At 48.0% G+C, this 23,072-nt stretch overlaps 1 protein-coding gene across 2 annotated transcripts in view; it reads right to left on the reverse strand.

Annotated features, from left to right (window-relative positions):
* Window positions 1-1,352: 1,352 nt before the first annotated feature.
* MTMR6 (myotubularin related protein 6) overlaps window positions 1,353-23,072 on the reverse strand; it is a 79,294-nt gene continuing 57,574 nt past the window's right edge. The window contains exon 16 of one of the 2 annotated variants that reach the window (XM_042933907.1): window positions 1,353-1,371. The gene's annotated coding sequence lies outside the window, so the exon portion shown is untranslated. Of the gene's footprint in view, window positions 1,372-5,382; window positions 5,820-23,072 lie in introns of those variants that run through there. The other variant, XM_042933865.1, reaches the window with a different exon arrangement.

Raw genomic sequence — 23,072 nt, forward strand, 5'->3', positions numbered from 1 at the left:
GCCGTTTAAATAGGCTTGTTTCTGCATCCGATGCCCCTCTGAGGTCCCCGAACGGGCTGAATCAGAGAGCAGGAGACACCACAGGGCCCACGCAGGTCCCCAGGCTGCAGGGTCCCCGCCCCTCCCCTGGGTCTCGCTGCCAGCGGGCCCTCCCTCTGACTTCCCTGGTCGGCCGGAGAGGGGCGCTGCTGAGGACTCACCGGGCTGCGAGGTCAAAACAGAAACGCAGATGTCATTTAGGGGGGATGCCCGGGAGGCAGTGAAAATCAGCCAGAAGCAAGGCGAGGGCTTCCGACAGCGCGCTCGTTAGACGCCGCCCCCGCCCCCCACTGGGGAGATTGGGGTGGGGGGCCGTCTCTCTGGGTGGAAGCTAGAAGGAGGAGAAAGGAGGTGGAGCGCGGGGGTTGGGGGGGGTGGGGGAGCAGGGAAGGAGAGAGGAAAGGGCCCTCCCCGTCTGGATTGGCAGGGCAACTCTTGGAGATTTTACTTCCAGTTCTGTTTTCTACTGCTTTCTGGTTTCTGTCCAACACTTCAGCAGGTCAGGGTGTGGCTTGTTTTAATTCGTTCGCGTATCTGGCAGGCCCTGGGTTTGGGGGTTCATTTAATTTCCACCACCCACCGAGCCTCCCCTTGGGGAGTTTGAATGGGAAACACAAAGAGGTAGCTAGCAGAGAATAAAGGCAGAGCAGCGCAGGACTGAAGGCAGGCTTCGGAGGCCAGCGGGGCAGGGGCCCGGGGTTTGCAGGGAGGAAGCAGTGGCCAAAAGAATCATGAGAGAAAGAAGTCGCTCTGTGATCGAGATGAGCTTGCTAATGTCAGGAACGGAGGTGCCCAGGCCGGGACGGAGTTCAGCCGCTTTCGGGTGCCCGGGGGACCAGGCCATCCTGTCGGGAGAGCCGCTTTGCCGTGCAGAACGAGGAAGCCGGCCTCCTACCCTGTCCTCCGGGGTCCCCTGCCAGGTGGCACCTACCTCTTTATTTCCTCACCTATCCCTCCTTACACACAGTAACCAGATGAGTCCCTTTCGAGAGCACTGAAAGGGCTCATTAAGATCACTGGTTGGCCCTTGACTGTTCTTTATCCTTCGAAGTATTGCTTCTCGATTTTGACCCCAAATCAGTAACATTTTTCTGACCGTGAGCTGTGTTCCAGTTCTCCGCTCATGATGCCGTTGTCGGCAGGGCTCGGGGACGGATGGTGTGCGCCTGCGTGCCAAACTATGGATTCATTCATCGGTTCACCTGTTCACGCAACACGTATGTAATCTGCACCGGCTGCCAGGTTATGAGGTTTCTGGGATGAGCAGCGTGGCATTAACGTGTCACCGTTCGATCCGGAATATTTTACGCCTCAGAAAACAGCATAGAAAAGCTGAAACCAGAAACAAGAGAAGTATAGAGGAAGAAAGATTAGAAGGACGTTCGATGGCTTCCGGGGAGGAGAAAGGACCCCAAGGCCATCTGCTTCCTGGTGGGGATGGGAGAGAAATTCAGGGATCCCCTGGATGTGTTTGGGTCCTTCCTGGGCAGACGACAGCGCCCATCCTCAATGCCACCAGGTCGTCCCCAGACCGGTGGCCAGGCCTCAGGACAACCCGAAACTCTCCCCCCAGAAACGCTAGTATAGAGCCACCCCTTGGCCCTGGGGCTTCTGGCACGTGCAGGCCAACCCCAAATCAGGCTCTGTGTGCTCCTGACGGGGGGTGTGGAAGGCCCCGGGGCAGCTGGGACAAGGCCTGCATTCTGGACAGTGCTGGCTGTGTGTCTGGCTTTCAAAACTGAAAAGTAATAAAGGTATTTGAGGCCAAGTACGACTATAACGCCGTCGTAAAGGATTAATCCAAAAGAGCCACCTAGATGGGAGAGCTTTTGTGTGCCAGCGTTTCAGATGCATTCCAAGGGAAGGAAATGTGACTTCTAGAAAGGTGCCAGGGTTTTTTAGAATGAGGGATTGTGCCAAAGCATTTGCCGGTTATACTTTGAATAACCAAGAAGGGTCTGCTGCCACTAATTGGCTGATTCAAGGCCAAAATCAAAGACTTGAATGCTGGGTTCAAGTGCACATCACTTAAACTGTATTTTTAGGAAGTGGCGTCATTCAGGGTCCAATTGATTCATGTGTTCTATCAGAATCCTTCCAACCTGACATGAGAAATATGCTCTAGGCACACCTTCAAAAGGAGGAATGATTTTCCTACTTTTTGCCCTACTTTTTGGACATTATACTCCAAGAATTATTATGTGCTCCTATTTGCTATTTTTATATCCCCACTGCCTGGACTGTTGACACCCTGCATGGGACCCACCCAAACACAGTGGCAACTGTCATCGTCTGTGAAACGTCTATCCCACACCTCCCTCAGCAGCTCATGCTTAGGACAATGAGGAGGGATTGTGCCCCGCTTGAATGCCCTCACCAAGAAACATGGATCCAAGATAGAAAATCCCCAGCGGGAAACAAAGCCTTGGCTTCAGACTCACAAACCTTAAAAGAAATTATCTTATTAATCCGAAGAAAACAAAATAGGGCACAAAAATAAAGCACTGAGCTGTAAAGACTCCATGATGTTTTTTGACTCTCCACAATAACAAAATTCTCCTCACCACGCTGGAAGAGCTAACCTGGCCTTCCAGAATGTATTATGCCCATGGAGGGGGGGTGTCTCCTGAGGGGAAATTGGCCTAGCTCTGTTTTCCCTTATATTTTGTATGCTGACACCCAGATACTTCTTTTTGTCAGGCAGAAACAGCCATTGGTCTGCGGGGACAGAAATCACCACTGGTTTCCCGGAAAGTCTATTTGGTACTTGCCCCCCACCCCCCCCACATCCCAAATCAGAGAGAAGAGGCGGCCCGTTATCTGAATGACAAATGGGGAGAAAATACCCAACAGCCCGCAAAACAACTCTTGCTTCAAAAAGAGCTCTTGCATCTCACCCAGTTGCAACTATCGTTTGTCACTACCCGCAGGACGGACTCAGTAAGTTTTGTTGAATGGGTAACTCAGCGTTCGTGTTCATCGCGGAGGCTTGTCCTGGCCCAGCTAGCTGCACCCAGGCCCCTGTAAGTGACATCACCTGTACAGGGGGCGCGGAGGTCCTACCGGACGGGCTGGAGAACGAGTGACAGAAACCGCACACAGCCATACTAGCTGTGTTCTAAGTGGTGAGATAAGTGGTGAGATTCTGGGAATAAAGCCCCTCTCCCGCTTACAACCTTCTGGTCATTTCCCAGTTTTCTGAGGACGGTCAAGTCTGAAATCCTTAACAGGGTCCATAGATCCCTGAAGACATGGCCCTTGGCTCTCTGTCGTACCCCGACTCCTGCCACTGTCCCGTTGTCCCCTAGGCCTCAGCCGCCTGGCCTCAGTCTCCCCACACCCCAGCTCCTCCCACCCCGTCCCGCTTCCTGCTCCGCGTGAGTTTGGCGCTCAGTTCACAGCTTACCAACCCTGAGAACCATCTCGAAGAAGGTCCCCTGCTGAACAGTCACGTACCCTCCACTTTCACAGCACGTCCCTCCATCGGAAACACGTGCTCATTGGGATAGCGGTCCTCTCCTTTTAAACCGTAAGCTTTGTGGGGCACCTGGGTGGCTCAGACCGACTCGGGCCCAAGTCATGATCTCACGGTTTGTGAGTTCGAGCCCCGCGTCGGGCTCTGCGCTGACAGCTCGGAGCCTGGGGCCTGCTTCGGATTCTATGTCTCCCCCTCTCTCTACCCCTCCCCTGCTCACGCTCCTTGTCTCTCTGTCTCTCGATAATAAATAAACATTAAAAAAAATTTTTTAAACCGCCAGGAACAAAACGATGGCTTCGGTAGCTGACTCATTTCATTATGTCCCGTGGTCTACCAAGAAATAGCCACTCCGGGAATTTTTCTCATAATACTATTGGTTTTACCGTCTTAATTACTTTTTAATATCAGTCTATGTCATTAAGAATGAATGTTCTCAAAGGCTCTCCGTCAGAAAAGCGCCCTGGTGCTTAAGCCCCTTAAATAAGCCATTTCTTTAATAAATAATTTCCACCTACCGAGCATAATGGTGTAGATCCTCTGACAAGAGAATAAACAAGGCGTCTGTTGGAGCCTGCTTTTTGCCAGGTTTACACTGAGAGGCTACCCCCCTCCCCCCATGGGACTGGCAGGGGCATGTCCCAAATCTCCCAGTTCTGTGTAGGGACATATATGGCTATAAAACCAGGGGCGACTGCTGTCCTCCTGGGCCTCACCACGTGCCGGGCACCCTGAGAGGCGGGACTGACCAGGGAAACCACCACATGTCCACCGCTCTGCTGAGGGACAAGAGACCTCAGGGAGGGACCTGTCCCCCCTGCGCCCCGGCTTTCTCCTTCTTAAAGCCGGGGTTATATTACCACCTCTCTCAGGGGGCTGTAGGGATCCAGCGGCAAATTCACGTCAAATGCTTAGCTCACGGGAAAGTTCTCGACGTGAGTTGACTCGCGTTACCGTTTCACAGGCCGTTGCATCACATCTTCACAGCAAACTCAGGACGGCTGTGTGTGGGCGCTGATTTATCACATCCCCATTGCACAAAGGAGGAAGCTGAGGTTTGGGGGCAGGGGTACAAATCAACTTCCGGGAGGTCAGCCCGACCCCGTCAGATTGTCGGGACGACGCTGGGACGCTCACACAGATTGATCGGTCCTCCAAGCCCTGGCCTTCATCCCGGCTGGGACCTGGGAGGGGGAGGGGAGGTGAAATACCAGAGCCAGCGGCCCCCCAGCCCCCCTTGCCGCTCGGGGAAAGAGCACAGCAGGGATCGGGGCTCAGCACTGGCTTTAAACTGGGAGACTGGTCTTTCTGGGCTTCCCGTTCTTTGACTCAGATGAGAATAACACTCCTGCTGAGCATAACCTATAGGCTTCTGGTGATGAGCCCCAGTACCCACGTAGCAGCCCCAGGACATTGATCCACTCTCCTTCCTCATGTGCAACATGGGAGTGAGCGCACCCCCTCCCTGAAGGAGCTCTGTAACCCTAACACCTCACCCCTGGCGGCGGGGAGCGCACTTCTGGTCCCCCCCCGCCCCCCGTCCGTGGCGCTGTACATGGCTTGGCCCTGTGCCCCCAGCGCAGGAGGGAGAACTAGGACCTACCCAGGGGTCTTTTCCAATTCTGTCTCAGGCTTCATCCCTTTCCATGCACAACACTGGTGCTGACAGAGCGGAGTAGAAACCAACTTTTCCTCTCCAGGGGTGGCTGTCTATACAACAGCCCCGGGGCCGTGCGTCCGGTCGGCTGGCCTATTGCACGTCTGGCGTGAGACCTACACGCCTAACCCTGATCTCATGAGCGCAACTTCAGGGAGGAAATACAGGCCTGATGAAATACTTCTGGAATACGGATTCTGCAAGCTTTGATATAAAATAATATTTGTGCAATGTTCTAGGCTTTGGGTGAAAAGTGAAACATGAGGGTCATAAATATATCATCTAACTCGTTAGGCCAGCCACGGTGCTCGTGTCACATGAAGTAGGTCTATGGCTCTGGGCTCCATTCATCACATTATTCGGCGATTATCTCGAAGCCAGTAGAGTCCTTTTCGTGGGAGTGATGATTAAAGATGAAATTTATAACGAGGACGCGCGGAAGTCCATCTATACTGCTGATACTTAAGGATGTGCCGGGCGTGTGAAACTTAGGATATGGCTTTTGGGTTTCCCCCCCATCGCTGTGGCCCAGGATGTAAACTGTACTGGGATGCGCGGCCCGTGTAGCCCTCCCCGCAGTTACGCAGAGAGAACTGGCCTCTGCAACTTCTCCGTTCCTGAGCTGCTCTTCCTCAGGAGGCCCGTGCCCTGCAGGGAAGCAAAGGCGACGATCTCAGTTTCCCGGGACTCGGTAAGTTCAGTCTCAGGTAATCACGCAATCACTTAAGCTTTCGCTCTATGCTCAGTCTCTTAAGGAACATTCTGCGTCTCTCTAATATTTCCCCCTCCTCCTGCTCTTCTCCAAGATGGTGACGGAGAGGTAGGGATGGCTCATGACAGTGTGTGGTGCTCGGGGAATCTCACCTCCCCTGGAACTTTCCGGGGGCCCTCTGGCCGCGAACACAAGGGGGGCTAATGGGGCCAATTCCAGATTTGCGGCGGATCCCAGGACCTGTCTGGATTGGGAAGCATTGGCGGGGGTGTGCCAACACCCTCTACAGGGGTCCTTGTTGCTGCCCCTGGTGCTAAGTGGGCTTCCACCTGTCAGGGGGCTCTCATCAGAGACGTGGGCATAGCCGCGCCCCGCGCACACTCTCACAGGGCCATGGCCTCGTGCCACGACCAGAAGGGATCACGCTGGGACCAGTGATGACTGCAAAGATACCTTCGCAGAAAATGCATCTGTTCCTCGGCAACGGCAGTGGGAAGACTGACGTCGTTATAGGCAATGTATCCTACGGCAGATGGCTTCTCAAGGACAGTGGTGCAAATGAGGACGGGCAAAGGGTCCTGGGCCACAGTGTCGGCCCCTCTCGCTCACAGAGGGAGGCGAGCAATCAATTTAGTGTTAAAATGACCTGAGGAAGTGAGGATCCCAGACATGAGCTCTGCCATGGAGCCTTCTTCGGCACCTGATGAGCGGGCAGAACGAGGGCTCACCCCCCCTCCCCCCACCGCACCTCCTACAGCGCGGGGCTCGTGGTTCCGACACCATCACTCGTGCGTCCACACGTACCGCCAACCCCACCATGGCCATGGCACGGTCTTTCCCCACGCGATCACCCCACGTTCCCTCCCCCTGATCCTCCCTCAGAACGTGGAAAGGGGCTGAAGTTCTCGTTGTCTTTTGAGCCAAGTCTCCTCCCGGGGCCAGAGGGAAGGAGGCCAGCTCCTCCAGTCAGTCCCGAGTCAGGAGCCAGCAGGGTTCAGGGGAAGCTCACGCTGCCCCCTCCCAGGCTTGCCAGCCCCCCTCCCTCCTGCCCTCCGGTCTCATTGCCGCACAAGACACGAACGCCCTCCTTGACCGAACTTTGGCCAGGCTCCACAGCCCTCTTTTCGGCCAGGCTTCATCTTTGGCCCCTGTTGTTGGTCTATGGAGTCCAGTGTTACTGAAGATTCTAAGTCACTTTATTGAGAGGCCCCCACCCTTGATATCCAAGCAAACTCCTCTTCCCCGCCCACCCCCTCAACTTTGGTACCGAACCAAGTTCCTCCTGGTAATTTTCCATCCACGGTCTCATCCTGCCAGTTGGTTATAAATCCCCACGGTTCCTACTGTATTCCCAGTTGCATCCGGTCTCTGTCCCCTACCGCAGCCCAGTCCTTCTGTGACTGTTTTGAATAAACTCCTTGTGCCATTTTCACATGTGTCAGAATAATTTCCCTTTAACAGTTCCGAGACCGCCCCCAAACTTACTCTCTGGAAATTACTGTTTGACTTTGCTCACGGTGCAGGGAAGGCGTGGTTGAGCCACCCGTCTCCGGTCCTCGAGCATCAGGTGAGGAGAGAGAGAGTTGAGGCCACCTTCCAAGCCAACGTCGTCACTCCCACGTCTGCTCCCTCCAGGTCTCCAGCCCCTCCCTCTCCACCTGGCATCTCATCGCTGAGGGCCCCTCCCTGTGATATTGGGTCTCTGGGCGCCACGATTTCTTACGACCCAACAGAGGGACATTCTACAAAATACCCGACCAGTGCCCCTCAAAACCACCGAGGTCATGAAAAGCAGGGAAAGGCTGAGAAATTGTCACAGACCAAAGGCGGTTAGGAACACACGGCACTTACATGGAATACAGTAACCTACATAGGATCTTGGAACAGAAAAAGAACATTAGGAGGAAACAATAAAATCTGAGTAAAGTATACAGGTAAGTAGTGACATACTCAGTTGTGACAGGTAGTAATGTAAGAAGTTAACAACAGGGGACACTGGGTACAGGGTCTGGAAGTCTCTGTGCCATAGACCTAACACTATTCTAAAATCAAGCGTTTTTTAGGGGTGCCTGTGTGGCTCAGTCGGTTAAGCGTTCGACTTTGGCTCAGGTCACCATCTCACAGGTCTTGAGTTCGAGCCCCGCGTCCGGCTCTGTGCCGACAGCTCGGAGCCTGGAACCTGCTTTGGATTCTGTGTCTCCCTCTCTCTCTGCCCCTCCCCCGCTCACGCTCTGTCTCTCTCAAAAACAAACATTAAAAAAAAAGTTCAAAAAAAATGTTTTTATGTTTATTCATTTTTGAAAGACAGAGAGAGACAGAGCACAAGCAGGGGTGGGGCGGAGAGAGAGGGGGACACAGAACCCGAAGCAGGCTCCAGGCTCCGAGCTGTCAGCACGGAGCCCGACGCGGGGCTCGAACTCACGAACCGCAAGATCGTGACCTACCCCGAAGTTGGACGCTCAACCGACTGAGCCACCCTGGCGCCCCCCCAAAAAAGTTTTTTAAACCAAACGTTTTTTAAACAATTAGATGAACCTAAGCTACAGCAATATAATGGCTTACCATTTATATAAGACTAAGGAATGGAAAAAAACAAAAAACAAAAAACGTCTAAGCTTAACGACACCTGGATCCTGGACCTCCAAGAGTAGTGAAGGTGACACAAATAGAATCAGAAGCTGGTAACGACTTTACCAAATGCTAATTACCTCACATTTGAGACTTAGGATTTTGAAATTTTCAGTGACAGGACACGGAGTAATTAATTATACAAGATTAACTAGACCATGATTCAATTTAAATTTTGAGTTTCAGATGGTGTTCCTTTTTCTGCTGGGTAATCCCGGTTGAATACGTCTCTGAACCGTGAATGGCATTTGCAACGACACCGAAGGAATTTGAATCAGACTGTTCTCCTCCAGCGAGATGAGTTCTTTCCGGAAAGGATGGCCAAGGAAGTCGTGTCTCTTGGCTACCTGATGAGACTCACCAGCAGCAGCAACTAATCTTAGGTTACGGGAGTGGAAAGGGGGACTTAGAGTTTTGGAGCTCTCACTCCAAAAGTGCTGGTGGGGATGATACCGGTAATGCTGGTGGGAGCAGACGTGTTTTCCCACAGCGGCTCCCCAGAGGAGATAGTACTCCAAGGCCTACTTGGCCATGGCAACGGGGTTGTTGACTTCCAGTCACGCTGCCATTTGAGTGGCAGCTCAGCGGGGAACCAAGCTCAGCACAATGAAGGTCCTGCTCTTCAGAGCCTACTCAGTCATAAACATAGCTCTTTTCCCAGGCCTTCTGAAGAGAGGAGAGGCCAGGCCCAGGGTGCTGTGAAAAATGCCCCTTCTTTCCGCCATCCCACGGTTTCATTTCCTATCGCTGTCTTTTTCGATGAGCAAAGCATTCATATACTAAAAGGGGTAATATCATGGTTTTGACAGAGTATTTGATTTTGCATTCCCCGTGGTGAGGATAAAGGTTCTTTTTATCACATTCTAGCGCAGCGCACAAGAGGGAGGCCGGCAGGGAAAAGGCGACATGTGCAGTGAGGGGGTTAGTTTTCATTCCGAGTACACTGGGAAGTCATCGGAAGGTGCGGCCATTCAAGGACAATGTGTGCTGGCGAACTTAAGAGACCTGCCCGGAACCGGGGGCGAGTTTATTGGCTCTGTCTTCTCCCTCATAAATTTTAATGACATGTTAGAAAATTGGGGTCAAGAGAAACAACTTCCCAACGTCTTGATTTCCTGAAGGGTTTACCCTACAAGCAGCTATTTTCAGGGGATCCCGCTGTAAGACAGAATCAAGGCTCAATTCAGGAAAAGGACCTTGGCACTCTGGGCCACCATGCAGCAATTTCTCATTCAATCAGTTATCAAGTGCTGATTCAATACTAGCAATGCACTAAGCACTGCGCTAAACATCAGGAATGATGATGATCAAGGCCCAGCCCCTGCCCTTAAGACGCCCGCAGCTTCGTGTTGGAGACAGGAAGAGTGGGTATGGTTGGGAAAGACTCATTGCAATTTCGGCTGGCTTTTAAATGTTTTTCAAACTCACCCCAAGTGAAAACAGCTACAGAAGGATACCCCGATTGTCTCTGGTTTTGAGATCCTGCAGCTTTTCATGTGTTGAAGTCTCCTTCAATCATCTTTAAAGTCTGTATGATTTAGGAACAAGTTCTTTGGCTGACGCTACTGAATTTACCAAAGTCAACACCTATCCACCCAGCTGCCTGAGGAAAGTTGGGACACTGACAAAGTTTCATGTGGTGACTTCCTGTGCATCTTTCTATATCATTTACACTGTCTTTAAAATCCCAAACTCACTCATTCTCTCTCCCCATTCAGTCTTCTCAGGAAAGAATCTAAGACTTACCCACATTGAGATTTAAGGAAATGTTGAAGCTCAAAGTATGTTTCAATAGGGGCAAAGTTTTGTTGTTGTTTTTTTTTCTTTTTAGTTTTGGCCTAAGATCCACTAAAGTCCACGGTCAGTTAATACATGTTGAATAAAGGAATAAATGAATACACAAGCAAACAAAAAATAAAATAAAATAAAATAAAATAAAATAAAATAAAATAAAATAAATAAAATAAAACAAAACAAAACAAAACAAAACAAAACAAAACAAAACAATAAGACGTATTAGAAAGAGTGTAAGGAGGGATGCCTGGGTGGCTCAGTCGGTTAAATGTATGACTTCAGCTCAGGTCATGATCTCACAGTTTGTGGGTTCAGGTCCCACACTGGGCTCTGTCCTGACAGCTCAGAGCCTGGAGCCTGCTTCAGATTCTGTCTCTCTCTGCCCCTCCCCAGTTCACGCTCTGTCTCTCAAAAATGAATAAGTGTAAAAAAATGTTAAAAAAAAGAAAAAGAAAAAGAAAGAGTATAAGGGGAGGCAGAGTTAGGCAAATAGAACAATAGCATCCCGTGACTCCAAGTAAGGTTGTTAAGCAATTAGCTAACAAAAACAAAGAAAAGAGATTACAACAGCTAAAAATCAGAAACAAAGATCATCCATCACAGGAGAAGACAGTTTGCAACCTGATCCAAACATATATACACACCATGCTGTCCTTCATTCATTTTGCCAGACTGGGAAAACCTTCCCATGGCCTGAAGTCAGCCCACAGGTTAGCTGGTGTTTGGAGCCACTGGGCTGAAAGATGACCCTCCTGACAGGAATGCTCTCTCTTTTTTTTTTAATTTTTTAAATGTTTATTTATGTTTGCTAGAGAGAGAGAGAGAGAGCAAGGAGGGGAGGGACAGAGAGAGAGTGAGACACAGAATCCAAAGCAGGCTCCAGGCTCCCAGCTGTCGGCACAGAGCCTGACACAGAGCTCGAACCCATGAGCTATGAGATCACGACCTAGCTGCTTAACCGACTGAGCCACCCAGGAGCACCAGAAACTCTCTTTTTTTTTTTTAACTGGTAGGGATACACAGCATGATGTGGAAGCAACAGAATTTTGCACCAAATGTGTACGCTGCTCTTTTCTTGGAAGCTGAAGCCTCTTTTTTGTCATCTCTGCCACAGTAAAAGTAAGGACCATTAAACTCATAGTCTCCTGATGCCTTTGCTCAGGAAGAGGTTCCACCCTGTTTGTTCCAGGCGATTCCATTGCCTCCTAAAATCGATCATATCCAGAGATGAATTAACTCTTGATTTTCTTTTCCAAAAAGGAACACTTAAAAGTCTTTAATTATTCAACTTGCACCAACGGATATTGACTCCTTGACACTGTGTTGTGTATTTGTGCCCCACCCCCCTCACCTCTACTTCATCTAAGTGCCTCTTAACTTTAAGACTTAGGTAGAGCTGTTGCTTCAGCTTCCAAACTTCTCTGTGGGATGGCATTATATGGTCGACTTCCCAGAGTGAGGAAGAAAACCAATACCACCATCAATGGGGGGATAATATCTTCTCAGTGAAGACAGCTCTGTCTACTTTGGGATGATGGCAAACTCTTTGTTTCAGACCAGGTAAAAACAATTTGCTGGTACAGAAGCAAGCTATCAGTTTTTATATATTTATCTTGCATTTAGCCACTTTGCTGATTCTTTATCAAATGAAATGGTTCTTGAGTTGGTTATCTGGTGCTTTCTTAGATAGACAACAATATTGGTTGCAATTTTTTCCTCCTTTTAAATAATTATAATATATCTTATTTATCTTTGATATCTAATTGTATTGCCCAGAACTTCCAGGCAATGGTGAGTAATAATTAAGGCAGACATCCTTGGGGTTCCTCCACAGTTTTAATGGAAACACCTCTAGAGTTTCATATTTAATGTTGTTTAATGGAGTTACAGATTCTATCCCAAATGTGAGCCTTAATCTCCCTAGTGTTTTAAAGATTTTTCTTATCTCAATCGGGCAAGAAGAGCCTTAAATTTCACAAATATCTCTTCCACATCTAACAAGATAAACTGTTTCCTTTGTGAGTTATTGATTTGGTTTATTAATATATTTTAATGTAATTATTCTTGTATTTCTGTAATAAATCCTACACAATCATAATAAATTATTCTTTAAATGTGCTATCAAATTTAATTTACTAGTATTTTATGTAGGATTTCACATCTATGTTAAAAGGTGAGTCTGGCCTACAATTTGGGGGGAAAATTAATTTCTTTTTTCTTCTTTTTTAGGTTTAGGTTTACTTATTTTTGAAAGAGAGAGAGAGAGAGTGCGTGCACACACATGGGCAGGGGAAGGGCAGAGAGAGAGGGAGACAGAGAATTCCAGGCAGGCCCTGTACTGTCGGCCAGAGCCAGAGGCAGGGCTCGAACCCTTGATCCAAGAGATCATGACCTGAGTGGAAACCAAGAGTCGGACACTTAACTGAGCCGCCCAGGTGCCCCAGGGGAAAATAAATTTAAAAAAAATTTTTTAAACTTATTTTTTATTATTGGTCTATTCAAGTTTTCCATTTTGTCCAGTTAAAGATTTTCCTGTCTATTAACATTTACTGTTTTTAAATAATCTTTTAAAACTCCTCTACGCTTATTCATTTCCTCCTTCATTCAACAAACAGCAATTGAATTTGCCTTTATAGAGTCAATTCATAATAAGGTGTCTGCCACAGAGACTCCACATTTTAGGGATTTAATCACTATGCCTGGCACTGATTTAACTGCTGGTGACACAGCTGTGAATGTGCCTCGAGAAGGCCTTTCCGATAAGAGCTTACTTCCTAGTGGGGGAAACCATAGATGGAGTAAACAGATTGATTGCAGTGACAAAAAGATGGGAAGACAAGACCATGTGATGGAGATGAGGAAGCATGCCTGTCTGGAGCATGGTGGCCAAAGAAGCCGAGATTTCATGAGAAGCAGGCTTCCAAAGGCCAAGGGGCCAGCATTGCCAAGCCTCCGAAGTTAGAAGAAAGCAGAATGAAGAACAAAAAGGAGGACAGGAAGAAAAAGCAGATAGGTAATGATCAAGGAGGCCGAGGGGCAGGCACAGGTGAGATCACTCAATATGGGGAGATACTGGAGGGTTTTGTGCGTGGTTGGACATGATCCAACATACATTTTAAGCAGATCTATTTGGCCGTTATACAAAGTGTTGGGGCAGAGAACAAGAGTGGCAGCTGGGAGACTAGTTGGGGGTTCAGTGGCTGCATAGGCAGAAGTGAAGGTGTTGCCCTATCCCTTTTCTCAGAGTATTCGAGTTGTCTTTTTCTCCCTTGGGCAGCTATGCTGGAAGTTTGCCTACTTGATTGCTCTTGTCTAAGAAACAACTCTTGCGTTTCTTGACTTACTCTTCTAATGTTCTCTTGTTAATAATTCATCAATGGTGTTTTGACCTCCAGGATTTTTTTCTACTTTTCTCTCTACTTTTTGCCCTCTTGCTCTTTTCTGATTCTTAGCTCATTGTTTGTTGCTTCCTTTAAAGTCAAAAACATTTAGAGATTTCAGTGTATCCCATAAATCTGATAGGAAACAAAATCTTCGTTTCACCAGACATTACCTTTTGGGGTACTGATGGCATCATATCAATGACCCAAATGTCACTAGATCAAGGTTCCATGTGGATAACTGTCATTCTTTCAAGGAATTATCATATGAAACACAACTTGCCTACTCTATATTATTGTTTTTTATTCTTTTAATGCTTATTTATTTTTGAGAAAGAGAGTGTGAGCCGGGGAGGGGCAGAGAGAGAGGGAGACACAGAATCCGAAGCAGGCTCCAGGCTCCGAGCTATCAGCACAGAGCCCGAAGCGGGGCTCGAACTCATGGACTGCGAGATCATGACCTGAGCCGAAGTCGGACGCTTAACCGACTGAGCCACCCAGGCGTCCTTTGCCTACTCTATATTAAATGCAAATCCCAGATACTTTCCCACCCCCCTTTGTGTTAGGACATGGACACTAGACTCTAAGTTAGAAGCCAGTGACAGGAAGAACCAGTGGCTGTGCAGAGTCCTGTTGAAATGAAACAGCAAAAGCTGCACACAGTGACAGAGGAACATATAGAAGTTGACAGCAGAAAAAGTTCCACAAACATGTTCAATATTCCTAGAAAACCAGATAAGGGGAGCAATGAAAACTTGCCATTGGAGGTGCCAACAGGGAGATCATGGGGGAACAAGAAGCTAAGGCCACTCCTTCTGATGGAGTCTCTGTTTTCTCAGTGGGTGGAGAGGGTAGGCAAGCCATCACCTGCCTTGTGAGGAAGGGGGCACAAGGGAATGTTGGAGGGTTGAGGACAGGTGACATGTGGGCCCACACTGAAAGGGAGACCATCAGCTACTGTGATTGGTAACTTTTTGAGACTTCTTGAACATTTGAAACTTCCTTGACATTTCAAATTTCTGTAGCAGTAAATCCCCATAGCATGTGTGTGCTTTTGTTTCAGAGGATGTAAGAATAAAAGCTAGATGGGGCGCCCGGGTGGCTCAGTCCGTTAAGCATCCAACTTCGGCTCAGGTCATGATCTCACGGTTCGTGAGTTTGAGCCCCGTGTTGGGCTCTTTGCTGACAGCTCGGAGCCTGGAGCCTGCTTCAGATTCTCTGTCTCCCTCTCTCTGCCCCTCCCCTGCTCATGCTCTGTCTCTCTCAAAAATAAAGATTTTAAAAATTATTAAAAAAAAAAGAATAAAAGCTAGATAAACTACATCCCACTCTAAAGCTGGTACTGAGAGAGAACCCCAGGTAGCTGGAAAGGTTCATCAGATGCCCAGGGTCTGCAGAGGGGGGCAAGGGTCGCTCAGATAGATAGACTGAGCAGGCTGAGGAGTGGGTCACCTAGCAGGGACCACACTCCCTACATTCCTAAGCAAAGCAGAACCACCCTCCTAGATATGGCCTCATCTTGCGTGAGGAAATTGGACTTAATATGTTTGGAAATTATTTGAATTTCACTAATGCGGACCTCCAATTTTTTTTTTCTCCCGTCTATCCCTATAATTGCAAAAACTAGTGAAGGCATTTTACATATTCGCTTTTGCTTTTACTGAATAAAACATGTCCTTTCCATCCAGAGCACACATTTTTAGTGTTTCCCCATCAGGGACCTCTTCTTTTCTCTATGGTTCAAACGCTTATCTTTGAATGTACTCCTATTCTATGGATGAGTTGGAAAGAAGTCAAATACATCAATATTTGACATGACTAAAAGCATGCTTTCCCTGTCAGAACAACTATGCTTTACCACCAAAAGTGAATCCCAGAATTGAAAGTCCTTCCCTGCATGCCTCGGACAATCGCTTCTCACCTTGTCCTTTGGCTTTCTGATGACTGACTGTCACTCCGGAAAGAGGGAGGCACTCTCGTCTTGCACATTCCCTACAATGTCAAATCTCTATGACAGATACCTAGGTATAAATTAGATCTAAAAAATGAATGCCGGAGACTAGAACCCTAGATGAAGGGGTTTCACCACATTACTATTTATGAAAGGTCATTTGACCCTCATTTTCATCTCCATGTGAACTATGAGTTCTACCCAAGAAGAAACAGACACAAGAAGTCCATATTCCAAGAGTGAACTACTACATTTGATTTGGGATGTGAAGTCACATCATCGAGTGGAGATGTTTGCACTTCTGCATTTGAGCCCTGGCATAGGACTCTAAGATAATTCTTTTTTTTTTTTTTTTTTTAATTTTTTTTTTTAACGTTTATTTATTTTTGAGACAGAGAGAGACAGAGCACGAATGGGGGAGGGGCAGAGAGAGAGGGAGACACAGAATCGGAAACAGGCTCCAGGCTCTGAGCCATCAGCCCAGAGCCCGACGCGGGGCTCGAACTCACGGACCGCGAGATCGTGACCTGAGCCGAAGTCGGACGCTTAACCGACTGAGCCACCCAGGCGCCCCTCTAAGATAATTCTTTAAGTAGCTCATTCCCATCTATTTTCCAAACGCACTACTAAAACCCTTGTGGAGAACAACTGAACATTCTCCAGGTCAAACCCTGAGACCATAAGTAAATAGAAGACGACGAAAGTAGATAAATTCAAATAAATAAGAAAAAATATTTAGAGCTTTGATTTTAATGGGGCCCGTATGAACTCAAATCAAGAGACAGAAGCTGGAAGAGATAGCCGTTCACAAGTAAATAATGTGGCCCGACGACAATGAAGATGGTTTAATTTAAAATGAAAACAAATTTTTTTAAATGTTCGCTTATTTTTGAGAGAGACAGACAGGCAGACAGAGCATGAGCAGGGGAGGGGCAGAGAGAGAGGGAGACACCGAATCCGAAGCAGGCTCCAGGCTCCGAGCTGTCAGGAGAGCCCCATGCGGGGCCCGGACACCCGAACCGGGAGACCATGACCTGAGCCGGAGGCAGACGCTCAACGGACTGAGGCACCCGGAAGACGGTTTAATCCTAGAATCACACAGAACATTGGCCTTATACTCGAGTATTTTTCTTTATAGCAACTTATCGTCAGGGAGAGGTTTCCGAAGGCGAAGGTTCTTTTCAGGGCGAGTCTTCTTCCACTGCTCTGTCGCATTTCACATTGTGGATCGTTCTCCTTTCCAACCTTGCTCCTTCTTGACTTCCCGTGTGTGGTTGTCCATTCGACAAGTCCCGCGGCGTCCACCAGACACTGAGCCCCGGAGTGACGTCACACACACCAACACCCCTGTCCTCATGGGGCACATCTGTTCAAGGGAGCCAACGGGGAGTTTAAGAGGCCTATGCTGCAAGTGGCTCCAAAGGGTGGGCAAAAACAGGGGCACACGGGAGCCAACGTCCGCTCCCACCCACTCTCACCCCTGTTCCTCAGGCAGCCCCTGCCCTGGGGCCTTCCCACCCGATGGCCGACTCCTCATCCCCTGCCCGTCTTTCTTCCCACAGCACCCTTTTCACCCCGCGCGACCCACGGCCTTCCCTCCTCCTGACCCCTGGGTTTCTTCGCCGCAACTACCAGCTGCTAGCACACAACATAAATTACTCTCGACGGTCATAGTTCGTTGACTGCCTCCTTGCTCCCTGGCAGCTCCTTCTGAGTCTCCTCCAGTATCTGCCGCCCTACCCATCCCTGACACGTTCCCTTGGGTGTCCTACTCCGTCCCTTTCAACGACGATTCGGTGCCTGGGGCACGTTAGATATGTGGGCATGGAGGAGACAAAGACGGAACCGGCCTCGGTCTCTGTCCTCGAGGAGCTCATCACGTCCTTGAGGCAGACGTGTGCACGCTTTCACTACACGCGGATTTACCTGAACTCCTGGGAGATCACAGGTGAACCACTCAGCCCTGGTCGGGGGTTGCGGGAAGTCCTCCTGCTGGATCACGGGCCCGAGGATTCGAACTGGATCACGGAGCGAGGACGAAGGCTACCCTGGCAGAGCCAATATGCTCCCCCAATTCCAAGCACGTCTCACTTCCCCAGCACGCACTGTCCTTGGGTGGCTGCATTTTCCAAGGACCGCCCAGCACACTGGGAGCAAAACCAAGCACCTAACCGAGGCGTGAACATGCCTGTCTGTCCTCCTCTACCTGCTGCACCGCTCTCAAATGTGATCAAGGGACTCGATCGGGAGTCCTTTCCTGAGGAAGACAGTACTTAAACAGAAAGCTAGGAAAATAGAACTTTCCAGAACAAACGCCCTCTTAGGAAAAAACACACGAACAAACGAACAAAACAGTGACAGGAAGTAATACGGTGGGATACAGGAAATAGGGGTACTTCCGGGGCATTCTCAGCCACACCCTTCCCTTTCCTCTCAAAGTCTGGGGAAAGAGTTGCGTTTAACTGATGTTAGACACTTCAATAAACATACGTGTATTGAACCCTCTCCTTCTTGTATGCTCGTGATTCACAAAACTGCCAGGTACAGACCTCTTTCCTGAGCTCCAGACTCTTTTTTTTTTTTTTTTTTTTTAGTGTTTTATTTATGTTTTGAGAGAGAGCAATTGAAGCGGGGGAGGGGCAGAGAGATTGGGAGACAGAGGATCCGAAGCAGGCTCCACACTGATACCAGTGAGCCCGATGTGGGGCTTGAACTCACAAACCATGAGATCGTGGCCTGAGCCGAAGTCAGACACTCAACTGACAGAGCCACCCAGGTGCCCCGGAGCTCCTGACTCTTAAATCTAACTTCCTACTAAGAATCTCTGCCTGTGTTTCCCAGAGTGCCTTACATCCTTCACATGAAAAGCAGAACCCGTATTCTTCCCCATATACACCTGCTCTTCACAACTTTATTTCTCAACTTGGTCAATGACACTACCGTCCCTATCAGCAATCCAAGAGGCATCCGAAATCCCTCCTTCTCCACTCTGCCCATTGAATTGGCCAGCAAGACCTTTCCATTTTCACTCCCGCCACTCTCTCCACTCCTTCCCCTGTGTAACATCTTGGCAATTAATTTTTTGCTTTGGTCTTTCATCATCTTCTCCTGAACTCCTGCAAGAGCTTCTTCTTCGACACTTTCTGTCCCAGACCGGGTGTCCCCCTTTCTCCCCCAAGCAGAGCTTGATTAGAACCCGTGAGTAGGTTCTGTTGACGTTGGAAGTACTCAAGGCAATAGGCATGAGGGAGCTGGGAGAACGGTGGAAGAAAAGCCCATATAAAGATGAGTGACCAAGATCACCTCTGTGGGTAGCTGGGGCTTGATCCCATTCTCGGGCACATGTAGATTTCATCTTGGTATTATTTGTGAAGAGACAGGAGAAGCATTTACCCACGGGCTTCCATTCCTCACCATGAGGGTGTCAAATCTCCTGCACTTACGAGGCAAGGTGAAGGGGTGTGGGGCCAGGCACCCGAAATATCTGCCACCTACTCAGTTGAACCCACCTTTGTTTAAAATGTCTTTCTAGAATATAAATCTGATTATGTAACCTCCCTTGCCCAACTTATAATCCTCCAGTTCAGCGAGCTTGCAACATGGCACCCATACCCATTAGAACAGAGTATACAGCTTGCGCGATCTGGCCACTGCAGCCTTCCTGACCTCCCCTCACACCTACCCATTGCCCCCAATGCCCTGGCCATACTAGAGGCTGGACTAGTCATGATTCTTCTCTTTCCTCCATGTTTGCTCACTCTTCTCATCTTAAATGTTCTTCTCCACCTGGTGAATTCTTACTCATCATCTAAAACTCAACCCAACTACCATTTCTCCTCTAGCACCTTCCTGACGCCTACCGCGTACTCCCAGCTTGGCCCCCAAAGAAAGACCTAAAGCTCCCCCTCCTTTGCTCCTATAACAAATAATTCCAAGGCGATGTTACAGGGGGAGTAATGTACACGCTCTGTAATTCCGCCTACCCTCTTGTATTATCTGCCCCGGTCTCGTGAGACCCTTGAGGGCAAGGAACTACTATACCTCCTTCAATTTTGTATGTTCAGTGCCTTGAACAGCGTTGGACCCATAGGGCATTCACTAAATATTTCTTGAATGACAACACAGATTCGTCACTTATGATGGATCAGCCTCTTCGCTAACTGTGTAATGCATGTGTCACTGAAATGCGTGCAGGCATCGAAAGCTGGCCCAGATAAAGTACACCTGAGACCCTGCCATCACGTGCTCATGGAAGGATGTCACGAAGAGATACAAAGCAGCTAAAGGTTCCATCTCTCAACTGCCTCCACGCACTGCACACACACAGCAGCTTTCTCTCTTTTCTTCTGGCATCTGGCCCTTTACACTACGGGAGACCAACTGCTGTAAATATTACTGGCCCAGAGTCCCCAGAAACTTGAAAATGGGCCCTAAGCCAGAGGCTTTGGACACAGCACGGGGACAGGGCAACTGGAGACAACGGCGATGCAGAACACGAAACTGGATGGAAACCTTCAGTGGCAACAACAGGGGGAAACAGGGCCAAACCCGAGATCTTCGCAAAGAGGACAGCACTTTGTAGCAGCTGCACGGGAAGGAGGAGCATTAAACATTTATTAATATTGCCCATTTTCAGAAACCATTTGGCCAAGAGCCACCTGGCCTGACTCCTGGCCCCAGCCCCGCCTGCTAGGAGGCTGGCTTCCGAGCACACGGGCCTTCTAAGCGGCGTTCTGCCGAGGGGCACAGGGCTCCAAGCAGCGTCAGCTACATCCCCGCTAGGATGCGATGTCCTTACTCTCTGGTAGCAACATACAAATTTAAAAATCCTAACTCGCTTCCAAGCTCTAGAAGATACTAAAATATTTAGATTCAATACTTGCCTGGAATTATGAGGAAGGGAAGAGAGAGTTTATCAGAGGAGAGCGAGCGATCTTAGCAAACTGGAAAAATAACAGGCTATCTGAAAATTAAAGGCATCCTTCTTGGTATGTATCAATATTTTAACATGGTTCCCTTTAGTTTCCTTTCTTTTAACTCCATCTAAAATTAGGAAAAAAAAAAAAACCCTTAAAAATTCTGGGCCTGTAAAATAAATAAATAATTTCTGGGCCTGGGTATTCATCTCTGCAGCCAATCCATAAAGGCCTCTTGTACAATTGCTGGGCGCCTGGAGACGTGCTCACGGGTTTTGGATAAGACGAGGAAGACACTCTTGCCATCAAAAGTCCAGGACCAAAACCCCCATGAGACATTTTCCCCCTTCCATGTACATTCTATAGGCTATGCTCATTTGGGTTTTCTAAATCGGTGATCTTTAGTGTATTTTAACTCTTTTCATAGAAAAGTTATATAGATAAGACATATTTTTCTCCCAATTATGAGTGTGGTCTGTAGTCATGCTCTCTAGTCACTCACCCCCCATTCAGCCATAAAGCTGGCTGAAGTCTGATTTCTGCCCCCACAGTCTGATAGTGAAACTGTTCTTGCCAAACCACAAGGACATAGACCATTTCTACTCTTTACATGAAATGACCTTTATGGCATTTGACACGGTAGATGAAGTTCTCAGACCCTTCCTCCCTGGAGCCTGTCGGTCTCTCTGGTTTTCCATGTTCTCTTTGTCTTGCTATTTTTTCTTTAGCTTTTCTTCTTTTTTCCTTACTTCTCAAGGTCTCAAGCTCTGATCTCTTATCTTATTCTAGGACCTCTGATAAATTTTATGCACACACGTATCTGAATCCTCCGCTAGAAACTGGGGGCTTCCAGACTTCCCTTTTATAACTGAGGTCTCTCCTCTGAATACCAGTCCCATATTCCCATACTCATAAAATATCTTCACTTGGATGTCCCATAGATCTCTTCAGTGCAATATAACTAAACCCAAGAGCATCTTTCCCCCACCTTACTCTCCCCTTCTCTTCCCCACCTAGGTGAATGGTAGTCCCATCTTTAACACAGTTACCCTAATGAGAAATCTGGAAGCCATCACTGACTGGTGCCCGTGCATACTCTCAGGCCCTCAGCAATGATTATTGGTCAGCAAGCTCGTCTATTCTAGCTCTCTCCCTATTCAGCTCCCCCCTTATCCTTCATCAAAATCTTTTTTTTTTTTTTTTTTTAAGAGACGGGGTGAGAGCACAAGTAGTAGAGAGGGAGACAGAGAGAATCTTAAGCAGGTTCCACACCCAGCACAGAGCCGGATGCAGGGCTCTATCTCACAACCCTGAGATCATGACCTGAGCCAAAATCAAGAGTCTGACGGTTAACCTACTGAGCCACCCAGGTGCCCTTCCTTCATCCATGTCTTACTTCAGGCTTCCATAACTTCTCTCTTGGGTTATCTCAGCAGCCTCCTTTTGACCCCCACCGGTCCAGAGCAATCCCTCCAAAATACAAATCTGACCTTATGTCCCTCTTGTTTAAAATCAAAACTTCAAACTGTCTTCCCGTCTTCTTTGAATTAATACCCAATATCAACTCTTACTACTTTCTAGTCATACTTTTCATTATGATCATATTCTGAACTATTCAGAGCTCCCCATAAAACCCATGTTCTCCCATATTTCTGTGCTTTTGTTCTAAATGGATAACATTCCCCTCTTCTTTACCTGGCCAAAACCTACACATCCATCCTAAACCTCCTCATTCATGCAAACAGTTCAAAACAAAGCCTTTGATGGCCCCTCCCCAAGCAGAAGCAGGGTTTCTCTATGCTATGATAGCAACAACTCACAGCAGCAGCAAAAATAATAAAACAACAACTAATATTTACTTAGGGCTAAACAGTCACAGTGGTTCTTAATTCTAAATGTGTATAAGAATCATCTGGGAATGTTAAAACGCTATCCAAACGTTGAAATGGTATCCAATGGTCTCCAAAGCCCATTCCAATATTCAGATGCATCAGATTTGGGACTGAGATCAGGAACCCACATGTTTAACAAAATATTCAAACTGATTCTGATGCAATTGATCTAGGAACCATATTTTGAAAAACACTGAACATCTAACCGGCTTCCTGCCAATCGACTCAACACATTGCCACCAAATTACTATTCATAAAATACCTCTTATAATTTTAAAACATCAAATAGTTGGCACCAAAGACAATTGTGAGCTTCACACATATCTGTCAATTACCTTAAGCCCACTGGAGTGGTATTATCTATAAAGAAACAGAAAGTTATGGAGATTAACCTGATCAAATTCACAGATAGGAATGACAGGATTCAAGTTTCGGCCTTGTTCCAGGATACCGTATCTTGAATCATTCACTGCCATATAAAAACGATAACCAAAAGTCTCAATGAGTCCCCATGACAGTCAACTGAATGAGATCCTTGGCCTGGATTTAAAGGCCCTTAAGGGTCCTGCCCCTTGTGATGGTTAATTTTATGTGCCGACTTGACTGGGCTTATCTGGGCAGATAGCAG

Source organism: Panthera leo, chromosome A1 (genome assembly GCF_018350215.1).
Source record: "Panthera leo isolate Ple1 chromosome A1, P.leo_Ple1_pat1.1, whole genome shotgun sequence".
NCBI lineage: Eukaryota > Metazoa > Chordata > Mammalia > Carnivora > Felidae > Panthera > Panthera leo.